Here is an 18,829-nt window from a genome sequence, read left to right on the forward strand (position 1 = left end):
GGACTGGAGGAGTAATTGATTTTATCAATTTTTTGTTTCTGCAAAATTCAGATTTTTTTGGCTCGGCACCATTTGATTTTTAGAAAACAAAATCGAAAATTCTAATTCTATGCTTTTTAACCATTTTTAATAATAAGTATGTATATGTATAACATTATGGTTGATTATAATTTATACTCCATAATTAAGTTCAAATGTTTACATGAAAATATTCGGTCTTATCCCCAATATCTGTAATTAATTATTTTGTTTCTGAATTGATTGTTGGCTACTCATAAAAATTAATCATTTTTACTATTTTTATACTTCTAATAAAATGAAATGACTAATAATGTAACAACCCAACTTTTTCTTTTTTAATTGATTTGAAAGAATGTCAATTATGTAGCCGAATTCGTGATCCAGGAGCCAAGTTCATTTTATTTTTATTTGAAGTACTTGATTACGTGATCGATGTGAAAGATGCAAATGAAGTTGAAGAACAAGAACGAGATATGTTTTATTTGAGTATGGAAAAGAAATTATAAGTCTAGAAACCTACTACTAACATACATTGTTGGACCTTGCTTTGAAATAATTGGAGGAGCCCGGAGAAGAAAAACTATCAGATTTAGAGCATCTACAATAGCGGCTAGCCGATCGGCTAGGCGATTAGCGTCGCTAGCCGGTCGGCTAACCGAACCATTGCAACCGGCCAGCCGAGAATCGGTGTAAAAATCGGCGTGGGCTAGCCGATTAGAGGGCGCTGGCCGCCATTGTGGCGTGCCGATCGGCCAGCGCCAATTTTCTTTATTTTATTTTATTTTATTTTTTTTGAAAACCTATATATACGCGATTTTAGTTTCATTTTCATTTGCACCACTTGTTTTAACGAGTTTTCTCTCTATCTAAATTTCTGTACAAGAGCAACATCGAGCGATGAGTAACGCGGGGGTGGTAGCAGTGGTGGTAGTGGTGGTAGTGGTGGGGATACTGAGGAGTACGAACGGCAGATGAACGAGGCTATGGAGGCCTACATGAACCGCGAGCTAGAGCGGTACATGCGAAGGGTCGAACAGCAGGCGGTACCTCGCCCTCCACCGGTTGTCCACCGCCGAGCAGTGATTGATCGGGATCACGTAGCTACACATCAGTGGCTATATGACGACTACTTCGCTCCGGACCGCGGTTTCCAGCAACCATGTTCAGGCGGCGTTTTAGAATGTGCAGGGAGTTGTTTATGCGTATCATTGACGCTTTGGAGCGTCGATATCTTTATTTCCGCTTCAGGAACGATGCGGCTGGCAGACCCGGCCACACCCCTATCCAAAAGTGACGGCGGCAATCAGACAGTTGGCCTACGGAGGCGCGACAGACATGTGGGATGAGTACCTCCACATCGGTGAGACGACTTCTCTTCAATGTCTGAAGTTTTTCCGTCAGGGCGTGATTCAAATTTTCGGTGAGCAGTACCTTCGAAGCCCTACCCCCCAAGATTGTCAGAATCTGATGCAGATGCACGGGGAGCAGCACGGGTTCTCCGGGATGTTAGGCAGCATAGATTGTATGCATTGGGAGTGGAAGAACTGTCCAACTGCCTGGAAAGGGGCCTACACGACCGACGACAAGGGAAAGAATCCCACGATAATCCTCGAGGGCGTAGCTGATTACCGGCTGTGGATCTGGCATGCGTATTTTGGGGTAGCCTGGTCGAACAACGACCTCAACTCGTCGCCCCTCTTCAACGAGAAGTGTCAGGGCATCGGTACGGCCGTCTCATTTGTGGCCAACGCCAACCGGCATGATATGGGCTACTACTTAGCGGATGGGATATACTTTAGGTGGTCCGTCTTTGTGAAGACGATTAGGCACGCGGCGGATGACAAGAAGGCCTACTTTGCAGAACGACAGGAGTCGGCGCGCAAGGACGTGGAGCGCGCATTTGGTGTGCTCCAGTTTCGATGGGCGGCAATTAAGGGTCCAACGCGTTTGTGGGATGTCAAATGCGTTGCTGATATAATGTACGCCTGCATTATCATGCACAACATGATCGTCGAAGACGAAGGCGTACAACTGACTAGTTGGGCCAATGACGATGAAGCCGGTCCAAGCCACGGAACGGCCACCCCTAGCGTACGACATGGGGTACCTCTTGATGAAGTCGGCCGCCTCCAGGAATATGCCGACATGCGCCAAGTGGATGCTCATATTCAACTCCAAAAGGATATAATTGAAGAGTTGTGGGCACGGAAGACTGCACAGCGATAGTTTTTTTTCTTTATTATGTAATTTATTTTTTTAAATGAATGTACTTTTTTTTAATGCAATTAATGAATTTTTCCATATATGTCTCGTAAATTTAATTCCGTAATTTAATCGTAAATTTAATTCCGTAAATGTAGTTGTTTTGAATTATTTTTATTGCGGCTGGCCTATGCCTGGCCTATTTGAGTAAATGCTGACGTGGCAGGTGGATTTTTAGTGCTGCTGACATAGTAGGGAGAGAGAGTGGCTGGCCTATGGCTTACCTATTTCTATTGTGGATGCTCTTACACTCAATAATCTGTTACCGAAAATCTTGGCCATTATCTGCACAACAAGAAAAAGGAGGAACCAAATCAGTTTAACTTTCAACGTGAAACCATCTATAAACATTCATGTCTTCTCCACGTTGAATAAATTTCGAAATCTGAGAGAAACCTAGAGCAAAGAGGGAGTGGAGAGTCAGAAGAAGAGAGAGAGAGAGAGGCGACGGAGGGGAGAAAGAGAAAGAGGATGACTGAGGAAGGAATTGGGCTTTCTCCAAATGAGAGATTTCGGAAAAAGAGGCTCAATTCGCAGACCTTTCGAAATTTAGGATTAAATTCGCTAACCTTTCTAAATATGGGTCGGAGCATGCGAATTTATCGTAATAAGGGATTTTTAAATTTTTATCTATTTTTTCTTCTTTTATCTTATTATTTCTTTCACAATATTTATAGATTGACTAAATTATCTCCCTAGTGTCGCCCTCTCGATGCTCAGCGCCGCCAGCCCCTCTCGATGCTCGAACTCCCTCGCCAGCTGTCGTGCCTCGTCGTCACAGCGTGTCGTATGCTGTCTGGAGTTCCTCGAGCCTGAAATCAGTCAGCTTAGGCCTTAGGGTTCATGTTCTCGTCGAGCAGTACGTTCTCGAGCTTCATGATTCGTGGGTTATGTTGGAAATAGTGTAGCCTTTACACGGGCAACTCTTGCTATTACAAAAGAACCAAAAAACTAGAAGGTAAATAAAACAAAAGAAATACAATAAGAGAACAAGACGCAAACTATTGTCTTCTTCAAGTCGAGTCGAGGTAACCCTCTCTCAGCAAGACGAGATACGCCCCGGCTAGTGCTCACGGATTGGCGCAACGTCCCCAAAGATGAAACGACTTTCCTCCTACCGAGTTGAAGCACCTCAAACTCGTAGGCTCCGACGAACTTGAATTGGAGTCGAGAACCGAGCTATGCAATGCTCCTATATGCGAACTAGAATGCTTGAGATCTTAGAGAGAAGAGAGAATGATTGATTGTGTGTTCTCATCTCCCAAAACTCCATCTATTTATAGGAAATGGGAGCCTACATGAAAGGTCTTGGTATTAAGGCACTCCATAAACATTTTGGAGGTAACACCATATGAAAGACCAAAGGTCTTAAGGAAATGAAAGGATTAGACCTCTCACATTTCCACATGTTTTTCTTACAATCCCCCACATTGGTTAGAGCGCTGCAAGCTCAAACCAACACCAGACACAAATGCATGTATGCAGACTCTTTGCTCAGTTCTCGAGAAACGATACTGTCTTTGGAAAGGTAACTTGTGGTTTTGAACCTTCCATAGTCAACACTATCGGACATACCGGCGGGCTAGTGGACGCGATGCCTTAAACTATTCCTCCTTGGTGTATGCCTAGTCAATAGCATCAACACAATATTGTCTCAACTCCATCAGTTCTCACGTTTGTGTCCGTTTCGGCCGTGGAACACCTCTTTGGAATTCGTAAGTGACTCACACACACGAAGCGGCCCCACTTCTCACTTACATAGGTGATTCTTTCATGAGTATCTTGCCATACTGCATCTCCTTGAGATTTCAAGAATCATTAAAAGTCAAAAGACTTAGCCTCTTACCACGTGCAGGTTACAACACTCAATGCTTTCTAAAGAATGGACGAAGATAAAAATCTTCTGAGTGTTACAACTAGATTTGTATAGCTTTGTTTCCCATTGAACCAAGCCCATGGGATCTCCAATCGTATGGTTGGGTTACCACTATACTCATCTTTTAAGATGTGATTTTCAGTCCCATTCCTTTTAGCAATTTATGCATTTGATCACGGTTTAAGCCTTTTGTTAATGGATCCGTTATGTTATCCACTGACTTAACATAATCAACTGCGTTAACACCACTTGTGATCAACTGCCTTACGGTATTATGTCGTCGACGAATGTGTCGAGACTTACCATTATAGAAGCCACTGTGTGCTCTACCTATAGCGGCTTTGCTATCACAGTGTATCACTACTGTGGGCACTGGCTTCTTCCAACATGGAATACATTCTAGGAAATTTCTGAGCCACTCGGCTTCTTCCCCTGCTTTATCCAAAGCGATAAACTCAGATTCCATGGTGGAACGAGCAATACACGTCTGTTTCGTTGACTTCCACGAAACAGCACCACCCTCCACAGTGAACACATACCCACTCGTCGAAAATAAGTCTTTTGAATCAGAGATCCAATTTGCGTCACAGTACCCTTCAAGTACTTGGGGATATCTTGTGTAGTGCAATCCAAAGTCAATAGTATACTTCAAGTATCTCAAAATTCTGCACAGAGCTTTCCAATGTTCCTTGCTTGGATTGCTCGTGAATCGGCTCAACTTGTTCACCGTACAAGCAAGATCTGGTCTAGTACAGTTTGTGATAAACATCAAACTTCCTATAACCTTTGCATACTCTTCTTGAGCAACAGGCTCACCCATATTCTTGCTTAGATGGACATTGAGCTCCAAAGGAGTCTTTGCTGGCTTACAATCAAACGCGTTGAATTTCTTAAGCATTTTCTCAACATAATGAGATTGTGTTAAGGCAATTCCCTCATTAGTCCTCAAAATTTTGATTCCGAGAATCACATCATCTAGACCCATATCTTTCATATCGAAATTTCTTTTCAACATGTTTTTTGTCTCGTTAATAATGGCACTATTGCGGCCCATTATCAACATATCATCAACATAAAGACACACAATAACAAACTCGTTATCTGTGTTCTTAATGTAAACACACTTATCACACTCGTTGATAGTGAATCCATTTCTCAACATCACATTGTCAAACTTCAAGTGCCATTGCAACGGCGCTTGCTTCAATCCATAAAGAGACTTTACCAATTTGCATACCTTGCGTTCTTGCCCGGGCACAACAAACCCTTCAGGTTGCTCCATGTATATCTCTTCTTCCAAATCACCATTCAGAAACGCAGTTTTCACATCCATTTGGTGAATCTCAAGATTGTGCAACGCAGCAATCGCAAGAAGCACCCGGATGGAAGCTGTTCTCGTAACAGGTGAGTAAGTATCAAAGAAGTCATGCCCTTCTTTCTGCTTGAAGCCTTTTACCACTAGGCGAGCTTTGTACTTATCTATAGTACCATCGGGTTTATATTTCTTTTTCAGAATCCACTTGCATCCTAAGGCCTTGCAGCCTTCCGGCAAGTCTACTAACACCCATGTGTTATTTAGCATAATGGATTCAATTTCACTGTTGATAGCTTCTAGCCACCACACTGCGTCTGCCAGACAATGCTTCTGATAGTGACTTTGGTTCACTATCCAACATAAAAGTTATGAAGTCTAGACCAAAAGTCTTAGCAACTCTAACTCTTTTACCACGTCTTGGTTCTACATCCTCGGGACTTGTCCTCGTCACTTTTGGAGAATTAGAACTAGTGGTTTCATCCATCATTCTTTCACTAGAATGATCATCTTGCTTCTTGCAAGGAAACACATTCTCAAAGAATACAGCATTCCTTGACTCAATTACTGTTCCTTCAGCTACATCAGGTATAGCTGACTTATGAACTAAGAAGCGACATGCGCTACTGTTCAATGCATATCGAAAAAAGATACAATCGACTGTTTTAGGGCCAATTGCAACTTGTTTTGGAGGCGGCACTTGTACCTTTGCTAAACACCCCCACACTTTGAGGTATGTATATGAAGGTTTCTTTCCCTTCCACAATTCATAAGGAGTCACATCCCTATTTTTGAGTGGAATCTTATTTAAGATGTAATTTGCGGTTAGCAAAGCTTCCCCCCACATGTTCTGGGGTAATCCTGAATTAATCAACAGAGCATTCATCATCTCTTTCAGTGTTCGATTTTTGCGCTCAGCAACACCATTCGACTGAGGAGAATATGGAGCTGTGGTTTGGTGAATTATACCACTTGCATGACATAATTCTGCAAACGGCGCCACATATTCACCACCTCTATCACTCCGAACACACTTAATTCGACAATTAAGTTGATTTTCGGCTTCATTTTTGAAGTCTTTAAACGCTTCAATTGCCTCATCTTTACTTCTTAATAAGTAAATGTAACAATACCTCGTGCAATCATCAATGAATGTGATGAAATACTTTTTACCACCTCTAGTTTGCACAAATTTTAAATCACATATATCTGTATGGATCAATTCTAGAGGTTTTGTGCTCCGTTCTACCGAGTGGAATGGCAGCTTGGTCATTTTTGCTTCAACACAGACTTCACATTTCTTTTGTGAATTAAACTCATCAACTTTTAGTAAATTAAGATTTACTAATCTTTTTATAGCATTTAGATTTACATGTCCCAATCTTTTATGCCATAAATCAGAGCATTCAAGCAAATAAGAAGATGTGCCATCTTCCTTATTGCTTATTGCTTTTCCACGGTGAATGACCATAACATTCAGCTCAAACAGCCCATTCACTAGGTGACCTTCACCTATGAACTTTCCATACTTGGTTAATATAACCTTTTCACACTCAAATTCTAGTGAAAATCCATGATTTACTAGAAGTGTGTCAACCTGACACCAAATTATTTCGGATGTCTGGGACATGCAGCACATCCTTAAGGGTAAGAACCTTTCCAGATCCTAATTTTAGGAACACGTTACCCACACCAACCACCTCAGAAGAGGCTTGTTTCCCATGCGTACTTTTCTACCTCCAACAGATTTGTAAGTAGAAAAAACGCTTCTCTTGGAGCACACGTGACATGTGGCACCCGTATCAACAAACCATTCATTTGGATTATTACCATGGTTCACGTCGGAGACCATTGCGACCACCTCGTGATCTTTGTTGTTTATAACAACACGTTCAAATAATTTGCACAATATTGTCTCCATCAATAAGTACACAATTATCTTGAACCATATGTGCATTGGTATATTCAACACCACATGCATTATTACTACCAAGTCAAAACTGGTCTTGCTTGTCAAATGACAAACGATAAACACAATTCTCAAGAGAATGGATCTCAAGAAATTAGCCACTTCATTGCGCATCGACATTGCGTCTGTTTGTTGCTTCATTCCAGCTTTGAATTTTATGTTTCCTCCAGCTTCGGTCGACATGATGATGGCAAGAGTACAGTATCTCGTCTTGCGATTGTTGGAAATAGTGTAGCCTTTACACGGGCAACTCTTGCTATTACAAAAGAACCAAGAAACTAGAAGGTAAATAAAACAAAAGAAATACAATAAGAGAACAAGACGCAAACTATTGTCTTCTTCAAGTCGAGTCGAGGTAACCCTCTCTCCGCAAGACGAGATACGCCCCGGCTAGTGCTCACTTATTGGCGCAACGTCCCCAAAGATGAAACGACTTTCCTCCTACCGAGTTGAAGCACCTCAAACTCGTAGGCTCCGACGAACTTGGATTGGAGTCGAGAACCGAGCTATGCAATGCTCCTATATGTGAACTAGAATGCTTGAGATCTTAGAGAGAAGAGAGAATGATTGATTGTGTGTTCTCATCTCCCAAAACTCCATCTATTTATAGGAAAGGGGAGCCTACATGAAAGGTCTTGGTATTAAGGCACTCTATAAACATTTTGGAGGTTACACCATATGAAAGACCAAAGGTCTTAAGGAAATGAAAGGATTAGACCTCTCACATTTCCACATGTTTTTCTTACAGGTTATGCATTTGGAGGCGGCAGTCTTTTGCCGTGATTTGGGTGAAAACAGAATAATTTAAAATTGTAATGAAAATAGTAGGGGATAATTTAGTCAATCTGTAGATATTGTGAAAGAAATAATAAGATAAAAGAAGAGAAATTTGATAAAAATTTAAAAATTCCTTATTTCGAAAAATTCGCATACTCCGATCCCATATTTCGAAAGGTCAACGAATTTAATCCTAAATTTCGAAAGACATGCGAATTGAGCCCCTTTTTCCGAAATCTCTCTTTTCGAATCCCATATTTGGAATTTACGTAATGAGAAAAAACAATATGTGAGTATGGCCCTTGTTTTATTTATTTTTTGGCCATAAGTTTTGATTCAAGCAATATTGATAAATACTAGTAACTAGTATATGTCGGGCTATATTTTAATTAGGAGACTTCGGCCGCTTGTTCTATTGAGTTGGACTCGAATACAATAATGATGAGGGCTCGAGCGGCAGTGAATAAGAAAAAAAGTCAATAGAAGGGTAAATACGACATTATAAAGTACGGAAAATTTCTGAATTTTCTAAGAGAGAATGAAGAGTAAGATTGAACATCATGTTAGGATATATGCTTTGTTTTAATTAAATTTAATTTCTTAAAGTCTAATTTTTGCATATTATGTTTTTTGAAAAAGGGTGATTTTTGCACGCTGTTTGAGAACGAAACGAAAAGATGGAGTTGAGAATTTAAGAGAACGAGGTGAACTTTCTTTTTGAATAAGGACTATGTCCTAAGTATATTTACTTTTCAAATGATGCGAAATATGATTGTCATGCCATGTTTTTGTGTTGCTATTGGACCTATCTGAAGTGGCTTTTGTCATGTATGGTTAATCGAATTCGGGTCTGACTAGGGAGTGAGTCCCTACTCAGGCTAGTATACACCACGTAGATCGTGCGCTATCTCTCTGAGTTGGCCGGTCTAGTGACTCACATTCCTTGTCATGTATGTTCAGATATGGTATGGTGATGTTGGTGATGTTGAGGTTGATGATGATGGTGATGTTGGTGATGTTGAGGTTGATGATGATGGCGATGTTGGTGAGATGTTTTAGTGACTTGGGCCATTTCAGAGTTAAAATCTCGAGGTCACTCGTTAATGACAAGATAAATATTTTTATTGAAAATATTTTCGGCATGAGTCCACTGAGTGTATCAAGTACTCAGCTCTGCATGTGTTTTCCTTATGTGCAAGTTGAGCCACGAGTGTGGTGGGTGTTGAGCATGAAAATGAAGAAGATAGTAAATAAAATTTTCTGAATATATTATGTCTTCATATATAATAGTATTCTACTCTCGAATGCTTCCGCTGAATGTTGTTTCATTTATCTTTGGATATTGTTGAATATTGTTTCTTTTAGTTGTTGAACTATTGGGATTGGACACTCAGATTTAAATTGATGATTTTCCAAGGTTGACATATGTTTCGAGCCGTTGATTGTTTCCCCTATTTCTTCCCTGCTTCTTTAATCCTCCAATAGTCGCGATTCAACCGTGCTTTCTATTATTTAAAAATGCGGGCGTGACAAATAATATTTTAATAACTACGTATTTAAGTACTCCCTCTGTTCCCTCCGTCGCACAAAAGATGTCACACTTTCCTTTTTAGTTTGTCCCACAAAAGATGTCACATTTCCTTTTTTGGAAAAAGTTCTCTCTCACATTAATATAAATATTACTATTTTCTCTTTCCACCTAATACACAAAACAAAACCTCCTAAAATCCCATGCAGTCCCACAAGTGTGACATCTTTTATGGGACGGAGGGAGTAGTATATTACAGACATTCGAAAATAGGATATACTAACTCTTTCAGTTTGTCCATCAAAACTAGCCATTTTTTAACTTAATACTATTAATAGCAAGTCTAACATTATCTATTAATATTAACATAACATTTTTTATACTTTATCAAATTTATAATAAAATTGACGCCACACCAAAATTTATCTATATAAGTGCAAAAAGCCCCTTCTCTCTGTATGCACATAGCAAATCTCGGAGGTTGGGCATTGCTCCTCCATTAATTATCTGTAGTGTTGCTAGGACCAACTTGATTCCAATATTCTTGCTGGGGTCTTCAATTCTGCTGATTGTATTGAGGCCCTTGATTGTAGCCTTGGCGATTATCTCCAATATAATTCGCATCTTCCACACGAGCTCCTTGCAAACTTGGACATTGATGTGTATAATGCCCTCCTTGGCATACTCCACACTTCATCACAGCGCAGCTTGGGATTGAGGAGTCAATTGCAAGGACTTGACGACTTTTGTCATTGAAGACATTTGAGTACGAAAATCAGCTTGAGTCTCTATTGCTATCACTCTTTCAGCTTCCTTGGTAGCACCAAATGTATCTCCCGCGGCTACATTTCTTGGATTATGTCAGTTCCTCTTATTGTTCACTAATCTTTGAAATAGCGTTCTCACTTCATCATGAGTCAAATCGTCCAAGTTCCCATTTGACCCTGCAGTCACTAACCATGTGCCTTCATGATTAAGTCCCTTGTAGAACTTCAAAAGATCATGCCCCAAAGCTAGACCATGACTTGGGCAAGTATGTAAGTCTCTTCCAAGCTTCGGCAAATGACTCATCAAATTTATGCTGGAATGAAGTAATTTCCTCTCTCAACTTTTCAATCTTCATTGGGGAATTGTACTCCAAGAGAAACTTCGACTTCAACTCTTCAAATGTTGCAATGTTGTAGCCCGGTAATGAATCATACCTTTCCCTTGCTTTCTCTCAATGAAAAAGGGAATAAAGTCCTCTTGATCCGATGGTGCTCCACATTTGGAGGTCTGTGAGAATTTGTCAACTCATAGAAGACATTCAAATGACTCATTGGATCTTCATCATCACGACCGTGAAAGACATTTCCTCCATTCACCAAACTAATATTGTGTGGTGGAATGTTGACATTGTCATTTGCGTAGGCAAACTCCCCCAGGTGTTCAACTCCCGATCTAAGGATATCTCCGAACCTTCCCACAGGTGGTGGGGCATCATTGTACTCATTCTCGGCCATTGATTCTGCTTCTAGTTTTGTCTCACTCAAACTTTCTGAACTTGAACTAAAAATGAGATTCTATTTGACTGGACTTTAATAACCCGGATAATTCTCTACTTCTAGACCTCTCGGTACTCTTCTATGACATGTGAGCTGATTAAACGGCAGTGTACCCCTTGATCTAGTGTGCATTCACTAATAATACTAGTAGTACTCAACAATAATAACAATTATCAATATTTTTATAATTATAATTAATAATATACTCCATAATTACATTAAAATTATTTTAATAAGATTAATTAATAATAATTTATATTTAAATTTTTAATAAAAACACTACTCTACCGTTCTAAATTTATAGTTATTCCACAATTTAAAAATTACACATATAGAATATGTTAAGAATATTAGTAGTGTTAAGTATATTATGTATTCTCTCCCACATCGGAGATGTGGCATAGACTAGCTTAGTCTCTTGTACTATATATATGTGGCCTATGTTGACTAATGAAATACACCTGCACCTACGACTATTCTCTACTATGTCTGTATACTTCTCTCCATATATCTATAATTTACTGTTCTACATGGTATCAGAGCGGGTTCGAATCCGTCTCTAGAAAATTAGGGTTTAAAGAAATTAGGGTTCTTGCTGCTGCCCGCTCTACTATCCCCACTCTGCTCTTCCGTCACTCTACCCGAATTATTTTTTGTTCTGCTCTACCGCGCTACTCTGCCCAAACTGGGGTTTACGGTGTTGCTGCTCTACTCTGCCCAAATTTGGGTTTCTACTATTACTCTGCCTTATTGCACAGCTTCTCTTGCTGCTCTACTCTGCCCAATTTGGGTTTCTACTACTACTACTCTGCCTTATTGTACAACTGCTCTTCTCTGCCAAAATTAGGGTTTCCGCTACTGATGGTTTACTTTGTCCAACCGACGCTCTGCCCAAATTAGGGTTATGGCAACTCTGGCTGATTAGTTTAGAGTTTGCTCCATGATATTTTATCATGTCTACTACTACTGCCCTGCAGCTGCTACTCTGCTACAGCTGTAACTACTACCCTGCATCTGCCACTTCTGCTACAGTTGCTATTGCTGCCCTACAGTTGCATCTGCTACTGCTCTATAGTTGTGACTTCTGCTATAGTTTCAACTACTACTGCTATTGCTACCGGTGTCTACATTACATTGTTGAGGGAAAACATTTATGAGAACTTTGTACCAAGCTCGACATGATTGATATAGATGTTCCAGCTTGAGGGGGAGTGTTAAGAATATTAGTAGTGTAGTCTCTGATGTGTTAAGAGACTAAGCTAGGCTATATCACATCTCCGATGTGGGACAGAATACATAATATACTTAACACTACTAATATTCTTAACAGAATAAAAACATAAAACAAAGATTGCATTAAGCCAGTAATAGGGTTATCGACTACCGACAGTACGAAGCTATAAGCCCTCATTTTATCTCAAATCCCTTTCAGTACGAAACCCAATTTCTATTGCTAATTAACTTATTCTCTATTTTATATGCGTAAAATAAAATTGCTTTCATTATCCAAATTTTATTAGTAAAATGTAATTGCATATGAGCTTATTTTTTTATTCAAGTAAAGGAGAACTCGATGCTATATTTATTTAATCTATAAAATATTATGTATTTATTAATTACAATAATGATTTGTTCATTTATATATTCAATCTAAAATTATTTAATTATTCATTATGATAGTTGTATGTTAATTATAATTTGATTTATTATTTTGGAACTAAATAGTTACAATCTTAGGTTTCAATTTGTGATTTATGAATTTGAGAATGACATATTCAATTTTATTTTATTACAGTTATTATTTGATGTGTAGTAAATATTACAAATATCTTATATATAAAATATTTTTTTTATTTTTTATATAAAATTTTGAGAATGACGAAATATTCAAAATTTTTTAGTTGTTATTTGTGTGTAGTAAATATTATAAATATCGTATATATAAAATTATAGTAATATAATTTTTCTTTTTATACTCTAATACCAGCTAATTTATATTTCTGGATCTGTCACCAATTGTACGAATATGATTCATAATTTTAATAATTACATTAATATTTATTAATAATTAACTAATTGATGACATACTAATAACAATAATGCATAATGTATTAGTAAATATGATTACTACTATAATTAAAGTAATTTATTATTATTATTATTATTATTATTATTATTATTATTATTATTATTATTATGCCACTATATATATATATATATGTGAGCACACACAACTTTTTTTTTATTACACTTGATCTTATTATTTATTCGATGATAACATCTCTTCGAAGTGAGCCATACATTTTTCATTCATATGAAGTTTCTGGCTATGTTAGAAATTTGAGTCTTCAGTCTCTAAATGAGGTGATTGTACTTTCAAATCTATGATGAAAATAAAATTCAATTTTAGCTGTCATGTTATAAAAAATACATACACAATTATGATGCTTTTTGAGAGAGTCAAAATTCTCAAACTGGGCTAGTTTTTTTTAAAAAAAATTCTAAAATAGTTCTATGCATTTTTTGAATGTGCAACTGATTTTTTGAAATGTGGAGTATATAATTAGCAGAGCATGCGTAACTCTCTTGTGGAAACATAACTGTTGATATGTGCCCTTGCAGTCTATATTTTGTCGACTCAAGGAAAAATAAATGCATTCAACTTCAAATCGAAAAAATTGATTTCAGTTTAGTATTTGGATTCTTCAATTTATTTTATTGAGGTAAGTTACTTTAATATGAGGTTGAATGCATCAATTTCCTTGTGTGCTACGGTGGTTGAATTTTTTTTAATAATTGTATTGTGACATTGGTAAATAGTTAATGCAAATGAGCATAAAACTGACACGGTTCTTTTATTTCTAATCTTCATATCATCATAATCTTCATTCATATATGCGATGTTCGTCAATGAATTGAGCTGGTTCTCGATCGACATCTGCTTAATTTCTTCTAAGCTGATCGGAGTAATCGGTGCGCTTTGGATTTGCTGTTGATATGGCGTGGCAGTCTAGCCTCGGATTCGATTGTTTGCGCGAAGAGAGCTACGATGTTCTCCTTGGCCATGGATGATAATAAGGTAATGATTCAGATATGTGCATACCTTTCAGATCTGTCAAATGTTGTGTCCTTGTTTTTGAAAAAATATGTTAAAAATGAATTATAAGAATTGGAACTTTCCTAAAAGTGTGAAAAAGCAATGATTTTACAGTAAATAGATCGCATGAGTTTAGTTTGTGCGTGGATTTTGATAGACGTGTCAGAAGTTTATTTTGGAGTTCTAAAAAAATTTTAGTTAAAAATATTGAAGTAAAGAATTTACAGTGTCATACCCCATTTCTGCACTCTACGAATGAGTCTGTGACCCAAATACAACTGGTAACTTGTTGTCTGCGCAACGTTTCTTCGATTTCATAATCGGATCTCAGCTCTCTATAGCCGCTAATCCGAATCTTTTCATCCTGCACAAAAGATGAATCATTAAAAAATTCACATACTACAAAGTTCTATTTAAATATCGTAAATTATACTTACAAGTTCTACTGGTCTACCAGACACACGAATCTTCGGGAACATAGGATCTGAATGATCTCATTTACAGTTCCGATTAAATTTACTTGTGTACGGATAAACTATGTTTGGACATAGACCGTATTTAAGTACATAATCAAAAGTGTTATATTTAAATAGCACCCATAGCCTCCAGGCGAGATGAGATAAGGAACCACCCCAACACGTACTTCAGGAATAATCAAATATAACCAATTTACAAATTCTTCTACGGATCAGATAAGAGATGATTTTTTTTTGTGCCATCTCATCGCCGTACGGTGCGGTCGTGACAGCAAATGCATAACATGAATCTAAAGCACAAGATTTTTTTATAATTATCTCTTGTGCTTTAGATTCATGTTATGCATTTGTTGTCACGGCCGCACTGTACGCGATGAGATGGCACAAAAAAAAATCGTCTCTCATCGGATCCGTAGAAGAGTTTGTAAATTGGTTATATTTGATTTATCATGAAGAACCGATTCCTAATCTCATCCCGCTTGGAGGTTATAGGTGCTATTTAAATATAGCACTTGCTTATGTATTAACTACGGTCTATGTCCAAACATAGTTTATCCCTACACAGGTAAATTTAATCCGAACTGTAAATGGGATCATTCAGATCCTATATTGCCGAAGATTCGTGTGTCGGGTAAACCAGTAGAACTTGTAAGTAAAATTTACGATATTTAAATAGAACTTTGTAGTATGTGAATTTTTTAATGATTCATCTTTTGTGCAGGATGAAAAGATTCGGATTAGCAGCTATAGAGAGCTGAAATCCGACTACGAAATTGAAGAAACTTTGCGCAGACAACCAGTTACCGGTTGTATTTGGGTCACAGACTCATTCTTAAATTGCAGAAATGGGGTATGACACTATAAATTCTTTACTTCAATATTTATTTTATAGTATTCCTTCCGTCCCATTGAAGATGACCCACTTTCCTTTTTAGTTTGTCCCAACTAAGATGACCCATTACTTAAAATGGAAACACCTTTATCTCTAATTTATTCTCCCTCTCTTACTTTACTCTCTCCTCTCAACACACAAAATAAATTTGCATAAAATCTCGTGCCGCCCAAGAAAGGGGTCATCTTGCTTGGGACGGAGGGAGTATTTGATTATTAATTCTAAAATTTTAAACTGATAGGATGTTTTGAAAGATACAAGTAGTTCGCCCTACAAAGCCACTCATGCCATAACCATTGTTGGTTGTGGTGAGGATGGTTTTGACAAATATTACATTTGTCAAAACTCCTATGGTGTCGATTGGGGCTACAACGGGTACTTCAAGATATTGAGTGTCACAGCTCAACCCTTATAACTTATACACTTACTATAAATAAATTCAAAATTTAAAATAAACAATCCACATGTCAAGCAAATAAAACACACATTATATAATTTCGAATACCAACATTTATCAAGTACATATTTCAAAACATTCTAAACCGTAGTGGGACCCTCTCACCACTCTATATACTACACATTTATCTACATGCAAAAATGATGAGGAGGAGAAGGTTGCCAAAACGCGTCAGCCGCCGAACCTGATAACACGTGCAGTTCCTACGACCCACGTCAACCAAAAACTTCACTGATATCTTATTCCTGAAAAATATTAGTGGTTTATATGAGCCACAACTCAGTGTATATAAATCTTCCCTTTAATTCCATATCCCAAAATATCACTCATATTCTCTACCAATATATATATAGCAATAACCAATGAATAATAAAACAAATTCATATGCATATGCAGATGCCACTTTGTTCAGCTTATTATTCTGTGACAAATCAAGCCTGGTATCTGCCCGGGATTCCATTGTATATGACCCGAAGGTCTCATTGCCTTTGTACATATATATATGACCCGAAGGTCCATTGCTATTGTATAGTATGACCCGGAGGTCCCATTGCCATTGTATACATATATATGACCCGAAGGTCCATTGCCATTGTATATATATATGACCCGTAGGTCCATTGCCATTGATATCAGACCCAGAGAATGACTGTCACAGATCCTTTTTAATCCAATGATTCAAATAATTCCAAATCCATGTGGAAAACATATCAATTGCATCAATTACATATTTCTATCATGTTCTACCATTGATATCAAATAACACATAATCATATCAGGGTCACATCATATAGTCCAATTATTCACTTCATATAAATACCTAGCAAAGAAACATATATATGACCCGAAGGTCCATTGCCATTGATATCAGACCCAGAGAATGACTGCCACAGATCCTTTTTAATCCAATGATTCAAATAATTCCAAAACCATGTGGAAAACATATCAATTGCATCAATTACATATTTCTATCATATTCTACCATTGATATCAAATAACACATAATCATATCAGGGTCACATCATATAGTCCAATTATTCACTTCATATAAATACCTAGCAAAGAAACATATAAGACATGTAAAATTAAAAGTGTGATTTATACACACCTGATTAAGATAGATAATCTGGTAGAGTACTTGTTCCCGTTTCTCGATCTATAGCCCTTGGTCCTATATAATACATGCACAATTAAATTATTACAACTTTTTGTATGTTATCTACTTTAATTAAAATTGTAAATGGTCTCCTATATTTATACACATAACTGTAGTTAAATATTACAGTACGGATCTTAAGAGATAATTTAATTATATTATTTCCTCATACACATATAGATCTAATTACATATATATATATATATATATAGGGTAGTGATAAAATGCAAACCCATATATTGTACAAACTCTAAACTTTTTCAACACAATATCAACATAATGTCAACACAGTATAAAATTTCAAGATTCTGATATCAACACAATATCAATACAATGTCAACACAATTTCAACACAACATCAACCGTTGACATTTTTTGTTGCTATTATTTCATGATCTGTTGATATTTTCTAACGATCCAGATCATAGTTTGGAGTTTGTACAATATTTAGAGTTTGCATTTGATCACGTCCCTATATATATATATATATATATAATTAGTTAACTTACTATCTCAAATCTATGCATATGTACATATATATATATCTGCATGCCTGCTGCAAAAACCTATACTAACATATACATCTATTTATGAAAAAAAAAAATATTAGATATCTCATGAACTTATAAAAATTATTACATGCTACAAATTCTTATTGCTTCTATGCATACATGTTATAAGAACTTATGCAGATAAATTCCGATAAATATATTATCTTAAAAAAAACAAATTAATTAGGTGTATATATTTGGAAAACAAGTAATTTCCAAAGTACTCGTATTACTTCCAAATAAAAAAGCATGTGTATGAGGCTAAATAAAAATTTGAATAAGTATTACCTTCAAGAAAGATGATATCCGACTATTTTTATTTATTTTCTTTTTTGAAGAAGTTCACCCTTTGTTTTATTTTTGTTCTTATGTCCAACACTATAGTATTCAAACCTTATCTTAAAATACACTAAGCATCAAATGAAGCAAGTATGAGACACGTTTCAGTTACACGTGTCACTAGTAAGGATTTTCTTTTATTTATGCATTATCTTTATTTGTACTCTTGCCAAAGTATATAATTAGTTCCACACACAACATATATTTACCTAATATAATAGTATATATATATATATATATATATATATATATATATATTCATAAACTCAAGTAGTAGATGAATGCATATGTACTCGTAGGTTTTATTAGTAAAAAAAATGTCCTATACATATTATATAGGCAATCCATTGCATTATAGCATATAATAATAAACATATACTATAGACTTATAATTTAACTATTAAGATATAATATAACAATAGTCCTAAAATGATAATAAAAATATGCAATAGTGCAAAATGATGTAGGTTTCGGGTTAGGGATATCACATTGAGGAAGCTCGTATGGGACACGTATGTTCCCATAGATACTAGAAGTCCGTATGTAGCTGTAAATATTATTATGTGACGCCC

At 36.8% G+C, this 18,829-nt stretch overlaps 1 long non-coding RNA gene across 1 annotated transcript; it reads right to left on the reverse strand.

The window, feature by feature from the left end:
- Window positions 1-16,221: 16,221 nt before the first annotated feature.
- Window positions 16,222-18,274, reverse strand: LOC125185376 (uncharacterized). Its single transcript, XR_016134408.1, has 3 exons — window positions 18,207-18,274; window positions 17,320-17,382; window positions 16,222-16,456 (listed from the first exon to the last, which is right to left on the reverse strand). It is a non-coding gene; the product is annotated as an uncharacterized LOC125185376 (long non-coding RNA).
- Window positions 18,275-18,829: the final 555 nt, after the last annotated feature.

Source organism: Salvia hispanica, chromosome 1 (genome assembly GCF_029641045.1).
Source record: "Salvia hispanica isolate PSC_SH4W2 chromosome 1, Shi_PSC_v1, whole genome shotgun sequence".
In the NCBI taxonomy this organism is placed as follows: domain Eukaryota; kingdom Viridiplantae; phylum Streptophyta; class Magnoliopsida; order Lamiales; family Lamiaceae; genus Salvia; species Salvia hispanica.